We start from the raw sequence: 19,891 nt of genomic DNA, 5'->3' as shown, positions 1-19,891 counted from the left end.
AAATAGTGCCCTTCTTCTAAATCCGCCCCCGCGCAGACACTCGAAAGACTGCCAAATCAATTATGCTGGCTTCTGCCTGGCTTCTTTACAAATAAGTCTTGACCTAACCATTGCAAATGGGACGCTACCTGGGGATAGAAAAGGAGAGTACACATTTATAAATACAAAGGGAGCCAGTACAGTTGATTACTGTCTCACCAACAGGGAGGCTTTCGAATCGATCAAAAATTTCAGCATTGATAGTAGGACTGAAAGCGATCACCTACCTCTAATTGTCTGCACTACTGGACAAAATTCAAGTCAGCGTTCTTACAGAGTAGAAAAGGACATAGATAAAGACAAAGCAAATGAGCCAGTACGGCGCAGGAAAAGATGGACATCTGAGATAGCGATTGCAGCTGAGAATAGACTGAATCTACTAACTGTAATTAAGTTAAGATCAATTATTATCAACAATTCATCTACAGAATCCTCCCTGACGGCTTACGAAAATCTTATTGAGTCCCTGCAGGATGTGGTCTCCGTTAGTATAAACCCAGCAAGCAAGCCTCGCATTGCTAAAGGGCATTGTTGGTTTGATCAAGAGTGCCGTACAAAGAAGGAAGCTTTAAGGAAGGCTTACTTGGCCTATAGAAATGCCGGATTAAATTACTTACCTCCATCCTATCTTAAAATGAAAAAAGAGTATAAAGCCCTTTTGGCCTCAAAAAAAAAAGTTTAAGAGAGGAACTGGTTGGATAAAGCTTCCTGAGAATAAAGGAAAGGGAAACTGATAGAGTGTGGGGGTAATAGAAAAAAAATTGAAGGATTAAAGACTATGACAACAAAAAAGTACAACCAAAGTGGGTCATATAATCAACAAGTGAGAAGGAATTTGGGTTTAGAACAAGAAATGGAGATTAAAGACCTAATTTTGAGTCTAAGAGGGGACATTGGGGAAATGAGGAAAGAATTCAATGATTTAAAAATGGAAGTGAGTAATAACATGGAAGGAATTGAGGAAAAATTAGAAAAAATGAATGGAAAAATAGAAGGCAACACAAAATCAATTACAGAGTTGAAACAACAGGTATCGGGGTTGGTAGAGGAGAACAAGGAACTGACAAAGACAATACAGGAAAATAAAAATAAAATACAAAATTTGGAAGAGACAGTCAAAAGGTCACTCAAGGAAATTAAAGAGTGTAAAAAGGAAGGAGAGAGGGCAAGAAAGGAGAGGGAGGAGTTCAGAATAACACAGGAGGCAACCTGGGATGCTATGTCTATGCTACAAATGCAAGTCAAAGGGAATATTCTCAGGTTTAGGGGTGTCCCAGAAATTCCAGAGGAAAATCTACAAAAAAAACTCTTACTAAAGAAATAGCCATATGGCTAGAGATGAAAGAAGAAGAGGTGACTGAGGGCATAGAAACTATGTACAGAGTGAATTCCAAGAAATCAAAAGAGAACAGGTGGCCAGGCGATTGTTTGGTCACATTTGAATCAAACAAGTTAAAAAATAAAATCCTACAAACTAGAAGGAAAAAGAAACTTAAGATAGAAGGAGGAAACATAATAGTGTTGAAAGAAATCCCACCCCGCCTGTTGAGAAAAAGAGAGAAATACCAATTCCTGACGAAAAGCATTAAAGGCTAAATCCATTTTTTCACGTGGGAATACCCTGAAGGAATATCCTTCAATTTTAAAGGAAAAAGGAGAAGGTTTGACACCCCAGAGAACGCAGATCTCTTTCACAGGAGGTATAGGCAAGAACTAGGAGGAGAGAAATACCAGATAGAAAAGGACCCCAACCAAGAAGCAGCGCAACAAGAATCAAGCTCAGAGAGCGAATAAGAGATTTTTAATATAACAGTGCACAGTTAAATAAAATAAAATGAGTCTCAAAATACTATCGTGGAATGTGAATGGTTTAAACAACAAAGCAAAAAGAAATAGAGTAAGACATATACTGCTGAAACAAAAATTAGACATCATTTGCCTACAGGAAACCCATATCAAAAAAGATCATAAAAGGACTTCCGGCGGCGACGCCATCGCGGAGTGGTTGTGGGTCGCCTCGGCTGCGAGGCGACCCAGTCCGTCCCGGGGGTTGGAGCCCCGCTACCGCAAAGCGGGGCTCCGGTGGGGTGCGGGAAGAGCGTCCCGCACCCCGGGCTCCCCGGCTGTGCCCACTATGGCTCTGAACCCTTCCCTCGCTCCCCCTGTAAAGGGGGAGCGGGGGTGAAGGGACAACGGAGCCGGGCTATAGGGGACATGCCCCAACCGGGACGCGGAGCGGCGGTTGCCCCTGCGATGAGCGTCTATGTTCTACCTGTCAAGTTCGGAACTAAAGAAACCTGGTGGTCGTGAGTATTCGATTGGACTTGTTTTTTGTACTTTTCTAACGACCCGGGTGATATATGGAAAGGAAGCCTGTCTCCCTCCCTTCGAGGGATAGAAAATAACCAGCTTGAGAGACTGCTGTTACAGTGATGGTTACAAAGTATTTGAATTTTGACAAGTGAGACTTTTTTGATCTCCCTCTGGGGAACAAGTATGTGGAAAATATCTCTTTTTAAAATTTGTGGCTCTTGCACCCTGGATACAGGGAAAATGGCTGCGAAAGACTGTGATTGAGTGGAAAGTTACTGGTATTAAGATGGAGAAGCTTGGAAATCAAAACTGTAATCTGACACCTAAGCCCGCTTCTGCCATGCTGGGTTTTGTTTTTGATCTGGTTATGAACTCTGAGATGAGTGATGAACAAAGGATTACTATATTGGGACTGGAACTGCTCAATCGAAAATTGGAAATATTGATTCGGGACATGTCAGAACCCACAGAGGAGACTATTCAGGAAATGGCTGTATTGGAAGAGAGCCTTGGCATGGAGCTGAAAGGGATGATCGAAGAACAGGATGGAATGATCTGGCGACCCCAGAAAAATGAAACGTCCTCTGGGGGTGGCAGACCCAGGACGGGAAGAATTGTTATATCTAACTCTCGAGGTGAGAGCCCGGGAGTGTCGGTGAAAAAAGCTTTATGTCTACAAATAGAAGAGGAATGGTATGATGAACCGGAGAAGCTGGAAGAAGAGGATGTGCGTACCCTGATGCTCTATGCAAGGACTGTTTTGGACTTTGTCTGGATCTGTGGATTTGTATGGAAAAAGGACATTTTGAGGAGCGGTTCTGGAGCAAGACGACCAAAGAAAATGGACAGAAGGGGGATAGGGTGAAATGTATTAAGGGTAAAGAGGAAAAAATGATATACTATGGTAACCTGAAACCGGTGTGTTAAGAGTTTAAGCTTCTGATTAAGAAAAGAGATATTCAAATTTATGTTATTAATAGCATATTTGTGATGATTTATATTAAGAGGATATTTGTGATGATTTATATTAAGAATAATGTGTTAAGAATTAGAATTTGGTGTGGAATTAACATGAAGTTACAATATGATTAAATTTTTGTTAAGCTAAGAATGGGAAATTATTGCACTTTTAAAACAAGATTTATTAAGATTTTTTTTTTGTTTTCTTAGTATATGATGTTATTACAGTAATATTTGGTATTAGAACCGAAGGTGAAAAGGCAGGGGAAGTCTGTGCCAAGATTCGACCAAGATTTTTTTTTTTTTGTATGGTATAAGAAGAAGAATTATTGGTGTATATGTATTTGTCTATATTTAGTTTGGTGTTGGGTCAATGTTGGTGATTTATTGCTTGTTGTAAAATCAATAAATTCTTAAAAAAAAAAAGATCATAAAAGAATGTTAATAGACCCGAAACTAGGAATAGAATTTATTGCAGCTGATGAGAAAAAGAAAAGAGGAGTAGTAATCTATGTAAAACCTAGCCTAGAGCCACAATTAATGTTTACAGATGTAGAAGGAAGAACAGTAATACTTAAAATAAATTTTAGAGGTGAGATAATATATGTCGTGGGAGTATATGCTCCAAACGAAAAAAAAAACAAAATACTTTAAGATGATTGAAACAAAAATGATGGAGTTTGTAGAAGGGAAAATGATGATGATGGGCGATCTAAATGGGGTAGTCAATCCGATACTTGATAGAACAGGCAAAGGAAAGGAGAAAAAGCAAGGGAAATTACCACAGTCTTTTTTCAGAATGGTGGAAAAATTGGATATGAAGGATACTTGGAGGTTTAAAAATGAGTTGGAAAAAGGGTTTACATATTTTTCACATGCAAAAAAGATGGCAAGTCGAATAGATGCAATCTGGTTATCGAAAGAATTATTAAATAGAGTTAAAGAAATAAAAATTGATCCAAGGACAATCTCGGATCATAATCCAATCCCAATGCAATTGGAACCAGAATCTATCTCAGGAATAAGAAGGTGGAAATTAAATAACTCATTACTGTATGATGAAAAAATCTTGGAAGGTGCAAAAAAAGAACTAGCGGATTTTTAAAAATTAAATAACAGTAAAGAAATGGACCCAGGAATAATATGGGACACAGGAAAAGCAGTGATTAGAGGTTACTTTATAAAGCAAAACACTAGGGAAAAAAGGGAAAAGAAAAAAGAAAAAAGAAGGTTAATTGAGGAACTGAATAGAAAGGAAAAAGAGTTACACAAAAACCCAAAAAAATGTAAAATTAATAAAGGAGATTAACATGCTAAAAACAGAATATAGAATTAAAATAGAGCAAGAGATGGACTGGAACCTAAAGATCTGGAAACAAAATAAATTCGAATTTGCAAATAAACCGAGTAAATTCCTTGCCTGGCAATTAAAAAAATGGAAAAATGAGAAAATGATAAATAGAATAAAGATTGGAGATAAATACACAGACAAACCACAGACGATAATTGAAAATTTTGTAAAATACTATGAAGAGCTATACAAAAAAAAGGAAGAGGATAAGAACGAAATAAATCAGTATCTAGAAAAACATAAATTAGAGATTAACATAGAGGAAAAAGCAAAAGAAATAGACACCCCGATAACAATGCAAGAAATTAAAAATGTAATGAGAAAATGCAAAAATGGAAAATCACCAGGCCCTGACGGACTCCCAATAGAATATTATAAAAAAAATGGAAGAAACACTGCTTAGCCCACTCAAAGATCTGATGAACCAAATATTAGAAAAAGGTAACATACCAGATTCGTGGAAAGAGGCATACGTTACACTCCTGCCAAAACAAGATGCTGATCCTGACATGATGTCAAACTACAGACCAATTTCGCTTTTGAATAGCGATTATAAACTATTCGCAGGAGTAATCGCGAACAGGTTAAAACAAGTAATTAAAGAAGTAATACACCCTAATCAAACTGGATTTATACCAGGAAGACAACTATCAAATAACACAAGAAATATAATAGATATATTAGAGTATTTGGAGTTTAAAATCGATAAAAAGGCAGCATTACTGTTGCTGGATGCCGAGAAGGCATTCGACAATGTCTCCTGGGAGTTCATGAAAAAACAAATAGAAAAAGTAGGTTTAAAAGAAAACATGAGGAGAGCCATAGAAGCGATTTATAGGCATCAAAGAGCTAGGCTTATAATAAACGGAAGTGTAACGGATAGCTTCAGTATAACTAAAGGAACAAGGGTGTCCCCTTTCACCTCTACTCTTTGTAATAGTATTGGAAGTTCTTCTAAACAACATCAGAAAGGAACAAAACCTAAAAGGGATAGTAATTGGAAAAAACACCTACAAAGTAAGGGCGTTTGCGGACGACCTGATAGTAACAACACAAGATCCCAAAGAAAATATACCTAGAGCATTAGAAATAATTAATGTATACAGCAAAGTGGCAGGTTTGAAAATAAACTATCAAAAAACGACACTAATAACCAAAAATTTAGATAAAAAAGAAAAAGAGGAGCTACAGCAACTGACGGGTCTAGAAATTAAAAATAAAGCAAAGTATTTAGGAATTTACATAACACCAAGATGTATCAATCTCTTTGAGGACAACTACAAAAAGGCATGGAAGGAAATTAAAACACAAATGGAAATATGGAATAAACTACACCTTTCTCTCTTGGGTAGGATATCGGTCGTTAAAATGAATGTCCTACCCAGGATGATATTTCTGTTCCAAGCAATACCAATCCTGGGGGGAATGAAGTGTTTCAAAGAATGGAAAAGAGATCTTTCCAAATTTATTTGGAACGGCAAAAGACCAAGGATAAAGCATGAGCTATTAACAGACAGGAAAGAAAGGGGAGGATTTGCCATGCCGAATTTAGAGTTCTACCACGCGGAGGCAGGGTTAAATTGGTTAAGAGATTGGATGATGTTAAAAGATGCAGAATTACTAGACCTGGAAGGTGTGGACAACAGGTATGGCTGGCATTCATACTTATTCTATGAAAAGGTGAAGGTCCACAAAGGGTTTCTTAACCATCTAATTAGAAAATCGTTATATTTAATTTGGATTAAATTCAAAAACGCAATAGAACCAAAAATACCACTGTGGACCTCACCAATAGACGTAATAACAATTAAAAAGGTAAATATGGAAGGAGGAAGAGCCACATACCGAATGTTGTTAGAAGAAAAGCAGAATGAACTACACCTGAAAAAAATGAAGAAATCAAGGAACATCTTACTGATTGGCTGCAATACTTCCAAATTAATCAAAGATTCGTGATTGACAAAAAAAAAATTGGCTTAGCAAAAGAAAAATCTAAATTTGAAAAAGAGGTCCTCCAAAGCAAAGGGAAATTTATTTCACGTATATACAATATACTTTTGGAATGGGAACTTAAAGGGGAGGAAGTAAAATCGGTAATGGTGAGATGGGCCCAGGATCTAGGTTACAATATAATGATGGAACAATGGGAGAGATTGTGGCAGGAGGATATTAAATTCACTGCCTGTTACAACCTCAGAGAAAACACCTTAAAAATGATGTATAGGTGGCACCAGACACCAGAAAAATTAGCCAAAATGTACAGAAATAGATCCCCTTTGTGCTGGAGGTGCAATAAAGAAATCGGGTCGTACAAACATATGTGGTGGACGTTGTGGAGAACTAGCCCAATGCCAGGTAGGGGTTAAATTTTCTGACAGTTAGAACCCTCAGGGGCGGGCTCAGCCTGGGTATAAAACACCCCTCCCAGTGGTCAGTTAGAGTTAGTTAGAGTTGAAGTGAGAAGTGTGGAGAGTTAGACGTGGAGTTAGTTGAGCAGTGTGAGTCAGGAGTGAGAGCTGGGAGTTTAAGAGTCTGAGGTGGAAGTTAGCAGAGAGGATAAACAGATTGTGAAACGTGTTGTTAATGGCATTTAGTTAACGTTAGAGGTAATAGGCCGGTATCATTTAGAGGTAATAGGCCGGTATAGGACAACTGTTATAAGCTTATTGAACAACCTTTTATTTATCAGCAACCACAAGCTTTTGTACTCAATAAACAACTTCTTAGTTCACAATATCCTCGTCTGTGGTGAATGAAGTAAGCAGGATCCAGCTAGTGGTCTGGAGGGCTGCAGCTGGGGACTGTTTGTCGTTGGTGCAGCACTCATAGACCGTAAAACGTCCGGGGTGGGCTGTACAGGGCGAAGGGCCCGCGACATTAAAGTGGTGGCAGCGTCGGGATAAAAGATAGACATAAAGTGTTGGCAAGAAGTGCCAAGGTACAAGAAAGATTTAAGGGTGACGCATTGTGTGAAGTGTGAGGCTTAAAGAGGATTTAAGCAAACTTCTGTGAGACTCTACAATCTAGTCAGGAAGGGGGATCGCATACACCTGGAAAGGGAGAAGGGGAATTCAGAGAAGAATTACCTGGCCCTAGGGTGTGGTGTGATAGCGCCTAAGACTGTGAGATTGTGAGAGAATTACAAAGATACTTTGCGTTTAAAACTATTTCAGGCAGAAAGGTTTATAGTGAGAGGTCGGAAAAGTACGCTGGACAAAGTACACTGAGGTAACTTTAGGCGTGACTTTGGACCTAAGCTGTGGAAACTAAGCCTGAAGAAATAGTTTAACTGAAACATCCTTGATTTAAGTACAGATATAATACCACCAAATAAATAGAAAATGCCACCTAGGAAGACGAAAACAGCTCTTAGGGACTCACAAGTAGAAAGCTCTGAAGAAGAAAATGGGGTTTCCCAGATTGAAGAAACCAGTACTGAAATAGTTAACAAAAATCCTGATGAGGGGACGAGTTTTAAAGCCTCAGAGGAATTTGAGAAATGGAAACTTGAGAAGGAATATAATTTGAAAATAGAGCTAGCGAAGTTACAAGCTGAAGCAAAAGAGAGAGAATTAAAGTTACAGGCTGAGGCAAAAGAGAGAGAATTAAATATTGAGAGAGAAAGAGAAAGAGAGGCAAAAGAGAGAGAGTTAAAAGAGAAAGAAATGACCTTAAGGTTACAAGCTGAGGCACAAGAGAAAGAAATGAAACTAAAAGAGAAAGAAATGACCTTAACTATTGAGAGAGAAAGAGAAAGGGAGGAAAGAGAATATTTATTAGAAATGAAAAGACTTGAATTATCAGCTGTAGATAATAGAAACAACAACAATAGTTCCACACAAAATCCTAGCAGGGTGGATTTAAAAAGATTCCCTGACTTCAGAGATAAAGACGACCCTGAAGCATTTATCATTTCTTTTGAGAGGGCTTGCGAAGATTTTGAAGTAAAAGATGAGGAGAAAATGCAAATACTGAGAGCTCGTATTAGTGGGACATTAACAGAGATTTATTCTCAAATGCCATCTGATCAATCTAAAGATTTTGAAGCATTTAAACAGTTGGTATATGTTAGATTCGGAATTACTGCAGAGCAACTGAGACAAAAGTTTAGAACAATAAAAAAATTGCGTGAGGAAACATTCGCTCAATTAGGAGCTAAAACTACAAATTATTTAAACAAGTGGCTAGAACAGGAGGGTGCCGATTCTGTGGCGAAAATAAAAGAGGTGATCGCATTAGAACAATTTTATGACACGATTAATAGTCATCTGAAGTATTTAATTAAAGAAAGACGCCCTAAAACCATCCTGGAAGCTGCTCATCTGGCAGATGAAATAAATGAAATCCGAGAACACGCTTATGATGCCCCAAAATATAAGGACAAACATTGGGAAACAAATAAGTTTAAGAAAATGCAACAGCCCACAAAATTTACCACAGAAACTGCCAAGAAAATTTTTCCCGCCAGTGCAAATGTTCCCCATAACACGCCTATAACAACGGGGGGGACTGAGGGAAAAGTAAATAAATATGGTGAGGGTAAAAGGCCAGAATTAACCTGTTGGCAATGTGGAAGAAGAGGCCATAGACAAGTGGATTGTAGAACTGAACTCAGAACTAAGAGTGTAAATAATATCCCCCAGAAGCAGACATATTGTGTCCAAACTGTGGAGACAGAGTCAACTGCCAACATGGTTGCCAAGGCAACCGAGGCCCAGTCTAGAGCAGAGCCTGAGGAGATACCAGAGGCCCAAGTTGTGAGGTGCTATATAATTCAACAAGATGACATGCTATTACACAAAACAGGAGAAGAAATCTGGGTGAATGGTAAACAATATAAAGGCTTAAAAGACAAAGGGTCTCAGATTAGTATTATACATCCTGATTTATTAAAGCCAGAAGACTTTATTAAAGGCAAAACTATCAGTTTAAAAGGAATATCAAAGCAGCCGGAAACCTTGCCAGTAGCACTAGTTAATCTGACATATAAACAATGGTCTGGAGAATGGCAGGTAGCAGTTTCACCAGAAATCCCAGCTCCAATGTTAATTGGGTGGGATCTGCTTGACCATGTACAGAGTGCATTTGTGATTACTAGGGCACAAAAACAGCGACAGTTACCTAAGGAGGAAAGGCCTGATACAATTGTTGAACTGACACAAGATACAAGTTTAGTGCCAGTTACAAATAGTCAAGCAGCTTGTTTTGCAGCCAAGCAGAAAGTAGATACAGATTTACAGAGATATTTTCAAGCCACAGCCTTGAATACAGTATTAACCCCGGAAAGCCCTGAGCGGTTTATAATCAATAATGGGTTGTTATACAGAGAGATTCTTTTAAAGCCTAATAGAGGGGGTAATTAAATTCACAGACAACTGATAGTACCTACTGAATTTAGAAACAAAATAATCCAACATGCACATGGCAGTATATTTGGAGGTCACTTGGGAATCACCAGAACCAAACAAAGGGTATCCCAAAATTTCTTTTGGCCTGGGATGGGCAAGCAAATAAAGTTATTCTGTCAAACGTGTCATACTTGCCAGTTACAAGGACATGGGCAAGATAGAACGAAAGCACGATTATGCCCCTTGCCCATAATATCTCAACCCTTCCAACGTTTAGCAATAGATATAATTGGACGACTGCCAAAAGCCAGCCGCAGGGGACATCATTATTTGTTGACTATTGTGGATTTTGCAACGAAATATCCGGAAGCGATACCGTTACGAAACATAGAGACTGAAACAGTGGCTTCAGCTCTAATAAGCTATATGTGTCGGCTAGGTTTTGCAGAACAGATCGTGACAGACCTTGGAGCCTCATTTACCTCTAAACTTATGCAGCGTTTGTGGGAGAGGTGTGGGATAAAACATATCACCAGTACCGCTTACCACCCACAGACCAATGGCCTTGTAGAACGATTTAATGGAAGCCTGCTAAGAATGCTGAGGGCATATGTAACGGAACATCCTCACGATTGGGATGACAATATACAAGCCTTATTATATGCTTATAGATCCATACCCCAGGAAAGCACGGGTTTTAGTCCCTTTGAATTATTGTTTGGAAGAAAAATCAAGGGTCCCCTAGATTTATTAAGATTTAATTGGGAAGGACGGCCGGTTGGGGATTCTGTGAATGTAGTTGACTACCTATTTAAATTGCAAAACACTCTCAAACGCTCACTAGAACTGGCAGGAGAACATTGCAAGGTTGCTCAACACAAACAAAAAGTTTGGTATGACAAAAAAGCACGTGTGAGATCTTTTGAGCCAGGACAGGATATTTTATTAATCAGACCAGTAAAAGGGGATAAGTTACAACTGACATGGGAAGGTCCTTTTAAAATCATTTCAAAAATGAATGATGTAAACTATATAATTCAATACGGTGAAGGGAGGCGGGTCATGCATGTGAATATGATAAACCCAATCAAGTCACTAAACCATGAACCCAATCTAGACTACAGTAGTCACGTTGTTGAAAAAGCCTGTGATATTGGTAAAGGAGTGTCTACCAGTAATGTGACCAGTGACCTATCTGTGAGATCAGTTAGAACAACTAGTCATATTTATGATCAACCATTCATCAGTTGGAAAGATAGAAAGAAAGACGTACTGGAAGTTATAGCTGGCATGGGGGCCCATCAACTTTCTATGAAAGTGAAAGTATTTCCTACACTAGAGATTGTGTGGTGGGAAGATGGGTACCCTGCTGCTCATGCAACACAAATAAATGTCCAAAATGAATGTGGTTACACAGCATTAACAGGGCTACCACGTCAAAGGCATAAAAAAGTAGTCTTCAAATTGCTCGAAGTGGGAACTGATAAATCAATACAGACCAAAGATGAACTGACAACAAGGGAGATTGCTATGAGCAATAAGCAATCAGAGCTTTTTAGCCTACTTTCATTAAGTGATCACGCTTGTCTAGAAAGCTTCAGCAAGCTGACTAAAAAAGAAGATATCCACAAACTTCTGAAAATAGTTCCCAGTGCATTTAAAAGCCAGACAACCAGTTCTTATGCAGCTTATGATGACATGGAGATGTGTGTCCAAGTCCGCGAGCTTGAACACTTAACAGAGATCCTGAAGGAGGGAGAGGTTGATCTAAGAGAGCTTTTGACCCTGAGAAACAAGGACTCTACCCAGCTTGGAATCCACAATCGTTACAGACGCCTCGAGTGCAGGGATCGGAATGGGACTGTGTCATCTGGCAGAGGAAGACAGCTTACATCCCATCACGTATGGCAGAGAAAAGACTGGTGCCCAGAGAAAGATACTTCTTGCGACGGTTAAGGACGATAAGGAGTGTGAAAGGATCCTAAACATCATCGCAGACGCCTTATCATGAAGACCCAAAGACAAAGGTTAAAATGGACAGTTACGGCTTTTCTTGCAATAAACTAAAGACCCAATGTTGCATGAACTATTGTATATAATGTGAAAAACCCAAATATTATGCCAGTATGATATGAGGAGTTAAGGTTAGTAAGCATAGAAAATGTTTGTTTATGTTAATGTTTTAAAATGTTGTTTGTATCAGAGGGATACTTTGGCTAGTAACTGATCTGATACAAACCTAAAAAGGAGGGAGGTATGTGGAGAACTAGCCCAATGCCAGGTAGGGGTTAAATTTTCTGACAGTTAGAACCCTCAGGGGCGGGCTCAGCCTGGGTATAAAACACCCCTCCCAGTGGTCAGTTAGAGTTAGTTAGAGTTGAAGTGAGAAGTGTGGAGAGTTAGACGTGGAGTTAGTTGAGCAGTGTGAGTCAGGAGTGAGAGCTGGGAGTTTAAGAGTCTGAGGTGGAAGTTAGCAGAGAGGATAAACAGATTGTGAAACGTGTTGTTAATGGCATTTAGTTAACGTTAGAGGTAATAGGCCGGTATCATTTAGAGGTAATAGGCCGGTATAGGACAACTGTTATAAGCTTATTGAACAACCTTTTATTTATCAGCAACCACAAGCTTTTGTACTCAATAAACAACTTCTTAGTTCACAATATCCTCGTCTGTGGTGAATGAAGTAAGCAGGATCCAGCTAGTGGTCTGGAGGGCTGCAGCTGGGGACCGTTTGTCGTTGGTGCAGCACTCATAGACCGTAAAACGTCCGGGGGTGGGCTGTACAGGGCGAAGGGCCCACGACAGACGTGTCCTGTTATATGTGATTTTTGGAATGCTGTATATGAAGAACATAAAAAACTGTTAAAGTATACATTTTTAAAAAGACCAGAAATGTTCCTGTTAAGCATTTTGCCGGAAGAGATTAAAAAACCAGAGAGAGTACTATGTTTGTACGGTATAACAGCAGCAAGAATGCTAGTGGCCAGGAACTGGAAAAACCCAGTTGCACCAACCATAACGGACTGGAAAAATTTAATGATAGAATACCTGCAATTAGCAAAAACAACAATTAAAGTCAGGAATCAGATGACCCAAGAAGTATGGAAAGAGTGGAGGATATTTAAAGAATACTTAAGGAATAGTGGTATAAGTGGAATCCTAATGGCAGATGCAGACTGAACCTTTAAAGTAATAAATAGAGACTTAAAGATAGAATATTATGACTGGTAAATGAAATATATAACTGTACGCAATATAAGTATAATAGTTTAAAAATGCAATGAGGATAATTGGAGGTGCAAGATATTGTTTGTAAATAAGAAAAGAAAAGGATAGCAATATGTATATGTTTATTTTGTGTATTTTGTGTGTTTGTGTTTGTGTAAATGTGCATTTGTATGTGTATTTTTTAAACAATAAATAAAGAGAGATTAAAAAAAGGCAGTATAAACAACATTCCCAGTCCCTGCTACTGAACGCTTCACTAAATAACGAAACTAAACTCTTTTGGCAACTGGTCTCCAACTCAATGGAAAACAGCTCCCCAGCACCCAGATGTGCCATCCCAGCTCAAGTTTGGGAGAACCATTTTAGAAACATATTTATGGAAAACACAAACCTCCCTTCCAGCTTCCAGGATGATGACAGGGCTAAATTGGCACTGCTTCCACATTGGAGACCTGTTACAGTGGAGGAAGCCTATACATTAATTGAGACTCTGAAGAATGGCAAGGCTCCGGGAAAAGACTTGATCCCAGCGGAACTGATCACATCAAATCAGCACTGGTGGGCTCCACTTCTGGCGGCTCTTTTCACAACAGTAAACAACTCGGGCAAGGTACCACATAGCTGGATACATGCTATAGTTGTTCCAATCTTTAAGAGAGGCCACCCAAATGTACCCTCCAATTACAGGCCAATTAGCCTGCTTTCAGTAATTGGGAAGTTGTATGCTTGGCTCCTCAGTAGCAAACTGACAATGTTTCTAAATGAATATAACATTCTATCTGAAGCCCAGGCAGCCTTTCGCGAGAACCATTCAACATCAGACCACTGTCATATGCTGTCCTTCCTAGCCGAAAAGTATAACAAGCATCTACAGAGCAAACTTTTCGTGGCCTTCATGGATCTGAAATCAGCATTTGATTCAATTCCCAGATCCCAGCTATGGTCCAAATTAGATTTGATACTGCAGGATAAAAGACTTCTCTTCCTTATAAAAGCTTTGTATAATGGAACCAAACTGCAGGTCAGATGCGGTTGACAGGGACAGCTTTCGAACAACATTGAGATGACTAGGGGGGTGAGACAGGGATGTATCCTGGCCCCCACCTTGTTTAGCCTATTCTTAAACGACCTAGAAGAGAGCCTAATGGACCCAGACGGACACCTTCCCAAAATAGGAACAAGACGGACCCCCTTGTTGCTATATGCAGATGATGCAGCTATCATCTCACATTCTAGACCAGGATTGAAACATCTGCTAAGGAAGTTTTCCAATTATTGTATTGAAAATGGCTTATCCATTAACTATAGGAAATCAAAAATATTAGTATTTGAAAGAAGCTTCTCCCGGTTAAACTGGTTGCTGGATGCCCATAACCTTGAACAGGTTAAGTATTTCAGCTACCTAGGGCTTACATTCCACCATACAAGATCATGGAGATTCCATTGGCAAACTTCCCTTCAAAAGGCAGAGATCACAAAGCTAGCCATAAGCAGATTTAACAAATATAATCTACTACAGAGTGCAAGGGAAAAGGGTATAAAGAAATTTAAAGAAGTCAAATTGCTGTGGAGGGAAGTAGAGGGTGGGTGGTGGCTTTCATAAGCATTTAATTATGTAGTTGTTGTAATATAGGTATTATATTTTATGTAAGGGAATTATTGGTAATTTTGGTTATTATGTATATATTAAGTTTCAATAAAAGCTTGGATTAAAAAAAGAAAAAAGAAAAAGAAACCAACCGAACTAATTGCCAAAATCCTTGTGTTGAGCCTTAAACACAGTTAGACTCCACCCCTGGGATTTCTTATTGGCCAGTCAATAAACCCTTTCTTTCTCTCCCCCAGTACATCGCCTCCACAACGAGAGGGCAAAAGCCACACCTCCACAAAAAATGGGGGGGAGATCCCTAGGCCTTTAAGAGATGGCTCCTATTCCCTACACAGATCGATCTCAGGAGGTTACAACATAGTAACACAACATAAAACCACAAAACACCACATTTTAAAAGATGTCAATCAGCCAAAGGTCTAGTTAAAAAGAGGCTGGTTTCCCTGGTTCCTAAAGCTGTATAATGGTTTTTCCGACCTTTGTATGGATTCTTTTATGAAAAGTGAGTTTGGAGCTCTGACTGAAGCTCTTTCCACATTCCACGCAAAGATAGGGTTTCTCCCCTGTATGAATTCTTTGATGGGAAGTGAGAGAGTAGCTCTGACAGAAGCTCTTTCCACATTCGAAGCACTGATACGGTTTCTCCCCTGTATGAATTGTTTGATGGGAAATGAGATGAGCGCTCCGACTGAAGCTCTTTCCACATTCCACGCACTGATAGGGTTTCTCCCCTGTATGAATTCTTTTATGGGAAGTGAGATGAGCGCTCTGACTGAAGCTCTTTCCACATTCCACACACTGATAGGGTTTCTCCCCTGTGTGAATTCTTTGATGGGAAGTGAGTTTGGAGCTATCAGTGAAGCTCTTTCCACATTCCACACAGATAGGATTTCTCCCGTGTGAATTCTTTGATGGGAAGTAAGACTGTTCTTCTTCCTAAAGCTCTTTCCACATTCCACACACTGATAGGGTTTCTCCCCTGTGTGAATTCTTTGATGGGAAGTGAGAGATGAGCTCTGACAGAAGCTCTTTCCACATTCGAAGCACTGATAGGGTTTCTCACCTGGATGAATTCTTTGATGGGAAGTGAGACTGTGGCTGTGACTAAAGCTCTTTCCACATTCGAAAAACTGATAGGGTTTCTCCCCTGTGTGAATTCTTTGATGGGAAGTGAGAGATGAGCTCTGACAGAAGCTCTTTCCACATTCGAAGCACGGATAGGGTTTCTCCCCTGTGTGAATTCTTTGATGGGAAGTGAGTTTGGACTTATCAGTGAAGCTCTTTCCACATTCCACACACTGATAGGGTTTCTCCCCTGTGTGAATTCTTTGATAGGAAGTGAGTTTGGAGCTATCAGTGAAGCTCTTTCCACATTCCACACACTGATAGGTTCTCTCCCCTGTGTGAATTCTTTGATGGGAAGTGAGTTTGGAGCTATCAATGAAGCTCTTTCCACATTCCATACAGATAGGGTTTCTCCCCTGTGTGAATTCTTTGATGGGAAGTGAGTTTGGAGCTATTAGTGAAGCTCTTTCCACATTCCACACACTGATAGGTTTTCTCCCCTGTGTGAATTCTTTGATGGGAAGTAAGACTGTTCTTCCTCCTAAAGCTCTTTCCACATTCCACACACTGATAGGGTTTCTCCCCCGTGTGAATTCTTTGATGGGAAGTGAGAGATGAGCTCTGACTGAAGCTCTTTCCACATTCCACACACTGATAGGGTTTCTCACCTGTATGAATTCTTTGATGGGAAGTGAGATTGGAGCTATTAGTGAAGCTCTTTCCACATTCGAAGCACTGATAGGGTTTCTCCCTTGTATGAATTTTTTGGTGGGAAGTGAGAGAGGAGCTATCAGTGAAGCTCTTTCCACATTCAAAGCAGTGATATGGTTTCTCCCCTGTGTGAATTCTTTGATGTGAAGTAAGATTGTCCTTCCTCCTGAAGCTCTTTCCACATTCCACACACTGATAAGGTTTCTCCCATGTATGAATTCTTTGATGGGAAGTGAGATCCCAGCTCCTCCTAAAGCTCTTTCCACATTCCACGCACTGATAGGGTTTCTCCTCTGTGTGAATTCTTTGATGGGAAGTGAGACCGAACTTCTTCCTGAAGCTCTTTCCACATTCCACGCACTGGTAGGGTTTCTCCCCCGTATGAATTCTTTGATGGGAAGTGAGACCGAACTTCTTCCTGAAGCTCTTTCCACATTCCACACACTGATAGGATTCCTCCCCTGTGTGAATTCTTTTATGGGAAGTGAGTTTGGAGCTATCAGTGAAGCTCTTTCCACATTCCACACACTGATAGGTTTTCTCCCCTGTGTGAATTCTTTGATGGGAAGTGAGTTTGGAGCTAACAGTGAAGCTCTTTCCACATTCGAAGCACTGATAGGGTTTCTCCCATGTATGAATTCTTTGATGGGAAGTGAGATCCCAGCTCCTCCTAAAGCTCTTTCCACATTCAAAGCACTGATAGGGTTTCTCCCCTGTGTGAATTCTTTGATGGGAAGTGAGACCGAACTTCTTCCTGAAGCTCTTTCCACATTCCACGCACTGGTAGGGTTTCTCCCCCGTATGAATTCTTTGATGGGAAGTGAGACCGAACTTCTTCCTGAAGCTCTTTCCACATTCCACGCACTGATAGGGTTTCTCCCCTGTATGAATTGTTTGATGGGAAATGAGATAGGCGCTCTGACTGAAGCTCTTTCCACATTCCACACACTGATAGGATTCCTCCCCTGTGTGAATTCTTTTATGGGAAGTGAGTTTGGAGCTATCAGTGAAGCTCTTTCCACATTCCACACACTGATAGGTTTTCTCCCCTGTGTGAATTCTTTGATGGGAAGTGAGTTTGGAGCTAACAGTGAAGCTCTTTCCACATTCCACACACTGATAGGGTTTATCCCCTGTGTGAATTCTTTGATGAGAAGTAAGACTGTTCTTCTTCCTAAAGCTCTTTCCACATTCCACACACTGATAGGGTTTCTCCCCTGTGTGAATTCTTTGATGGGAAGTGAGAGATGAGCTCTGACAGAAGCTCTTTCCACATTCGAAGCACTGATAGGGTTTCTCCCCTGTATGAATTCTTTGATGGGAAGTGAGATTGGAGCTATTAGTGAAGCTCTTTCCACATTCGAAGCACTGATAGGGTTTCTCCCCTGTATGAATTTTTTGGTGGGAAGTGAGAGAGGAGCTATCAGTGAAGCTCTTTCCACATTCAAAGCAGTGATATGGTTTCTCCCCTGTGTGAATTCTTTGATGTGAAGTAAGATTGTCCTTCCTCCTGAAGCTCTTTCCACATTCCACACACTGATAAGGTTTCTCCCACGTATGAATTCTTTGATGGGAAGTGAGATGGGCGCTCTGACTGAAGCTCTTTCCACATTCCACGCACTGATAGGGTTTCTCCCCTGTGTGAATTCTTTGATGGGAAGTGAGACTGTCCTTCTTCCTGAAGCTATTTCCACATTCCATGCACTGATAGAGTTTCTTTCCAATTAGTTTTTGTTGACCGGAAGTGGAATGGGAGCTCTGACTGCAGCTTTCTCCACACTCCAAAATTTTACATGGCTTCTTCCTGGGGATTTTATTGTGGTCACCTTTGGTCATGATTTCCGATTCATCACAGTCTGAAATGGAAACAAAAAGGGATTAGAGTCTCAGGAACAAATGGAGAAGAACTGAAGGGAGTTGGGTGTGTGTTCATTACCTATGTTGTTTGTCATTAAGCAACATATTTAGTACTAGATTCTTTTTTTCAATTTAAAACCTTTTATTTTATTTTTAGTCTTACAGATTCAAAAATAGAAAAATTACACAAATGTTACATAGACAAAGAGAAAAACATATATCTCACATCTTTTTTGCACTCATTCCCCTTTCCCCCCTCCCTGGGAAATTTCTCCCCCCCCCTCGGTTGCTTCTCAACCTCCCCGTTACAACATTTGTATTTGCTCCTTGTTCTATCTGCATGCCCTTATATCTTCTTTATTTCTTCTTCCCCCATTTACTTGAGCCTTTACAACTCTGCCAAGAGATCAGCCTTTTCAATATGTAATTTATTATAATCCTTAATTGACTTCGTTATTTTCCTCTCTCCTTTTCCTTTATCCCTTTTAATTCCTCATATTTTGATGCTAGATTATAATACGTCATCATTTTTAGTTGCCAATCCTCTTTATTTGGTACTCTTTCTCATTTCCAGTTTCTCGCTATTAGGAGTCTGGCTGAAACTGTTGCATACATGATTATGGTTCTGTCTTTTGCCTGGATATCCTTGCCCAGCATTCCTAAAAGGAATGTTTCAATATTTTTCTTAAAGGAATATTTAATGATTTTCTTTAATTCTTTGTGTATCGTCTCCCAAACATTTTGATTTCAATACAGTACCACCACATATGCATATACTTGCCTATTTCTTTTTTGCATCGCCAACACTGATAAATTGTTAAATTGCGATTATAATTTTTTTGCCAAAATATTAGCTAACAGATTAAGTAATTCATTGGAGGATTTAATATATAAGGACCAAGTGGGCTTTGTAAAAGGAAGACAAGCTGGAATGCCTAGAAAATAATAGAGGAAAACAAGCAGCAATATTGTCATTAGACGCAGAAAAAGCTTTCGATAGGGTCTCGTGGCAGTTCATGATGAGAGTATTAAAAGAGATAAACCTAGGCGATAAATTCGAAAGAGCAATCAAGACCATATATGAGAGTCAAACAGCAGGATTAATAATTAACAGTAAATTGACAAAAAGCATAAACATAACCAGAGGGACTCGACAAGCCTGTCCCCTGTCACCACTCCTCTTTATAACTGTCTTAGAAATTCTGCTAAAAAACATAAGAGAAGATGAAAAAATAAGGGGTGTGGTGATAGGGAAAAAAGAAAAGAAACATAAGATCAAGGCCTTTGCCGATGATATACTCATTACAACAGAAGACCGTCTGAATATTATACTGAATGCGCTAAATAAAATAAATGAATATGGTAAACTCGCAGGATTGAAAATTAATTATGATAAAACAAGTATGCTTG

The 19,891-nt window shown here is 39.6% G+C and overlaps 1 pseudogene; it reads right to left on the bottom strand.

The window, feature by feature from the left end:
• Positions 1-717: 717 nt before the first annotated feature.
• On the bottom strand, positions 718-18,286 carry LOC117045047 (annotated as a pseudogene).
• Between the last annotated feature and the right edge of the window lie 1,605 nt (positions 18,287-19,891).

This window comes from Lacerta agilis, chromosome 4, assembly GCF_009819535.1.
Source record: "Lacerta agilis isolate rLacAgi1 chromosome 4, rLacAgi1.pri, whole genome shotgun sequence".
NCBI lineage: Eukaryota > Metazoa > Chordata > Lepidosauria > Squamata > Lacertidae > Lacerta > Lacerta agilis.
The sequence above is the reverse complement of the archived record's forward strand: the minus strand, read 5'-3'. Positions and strand labels throughout refer to the sequence as shown.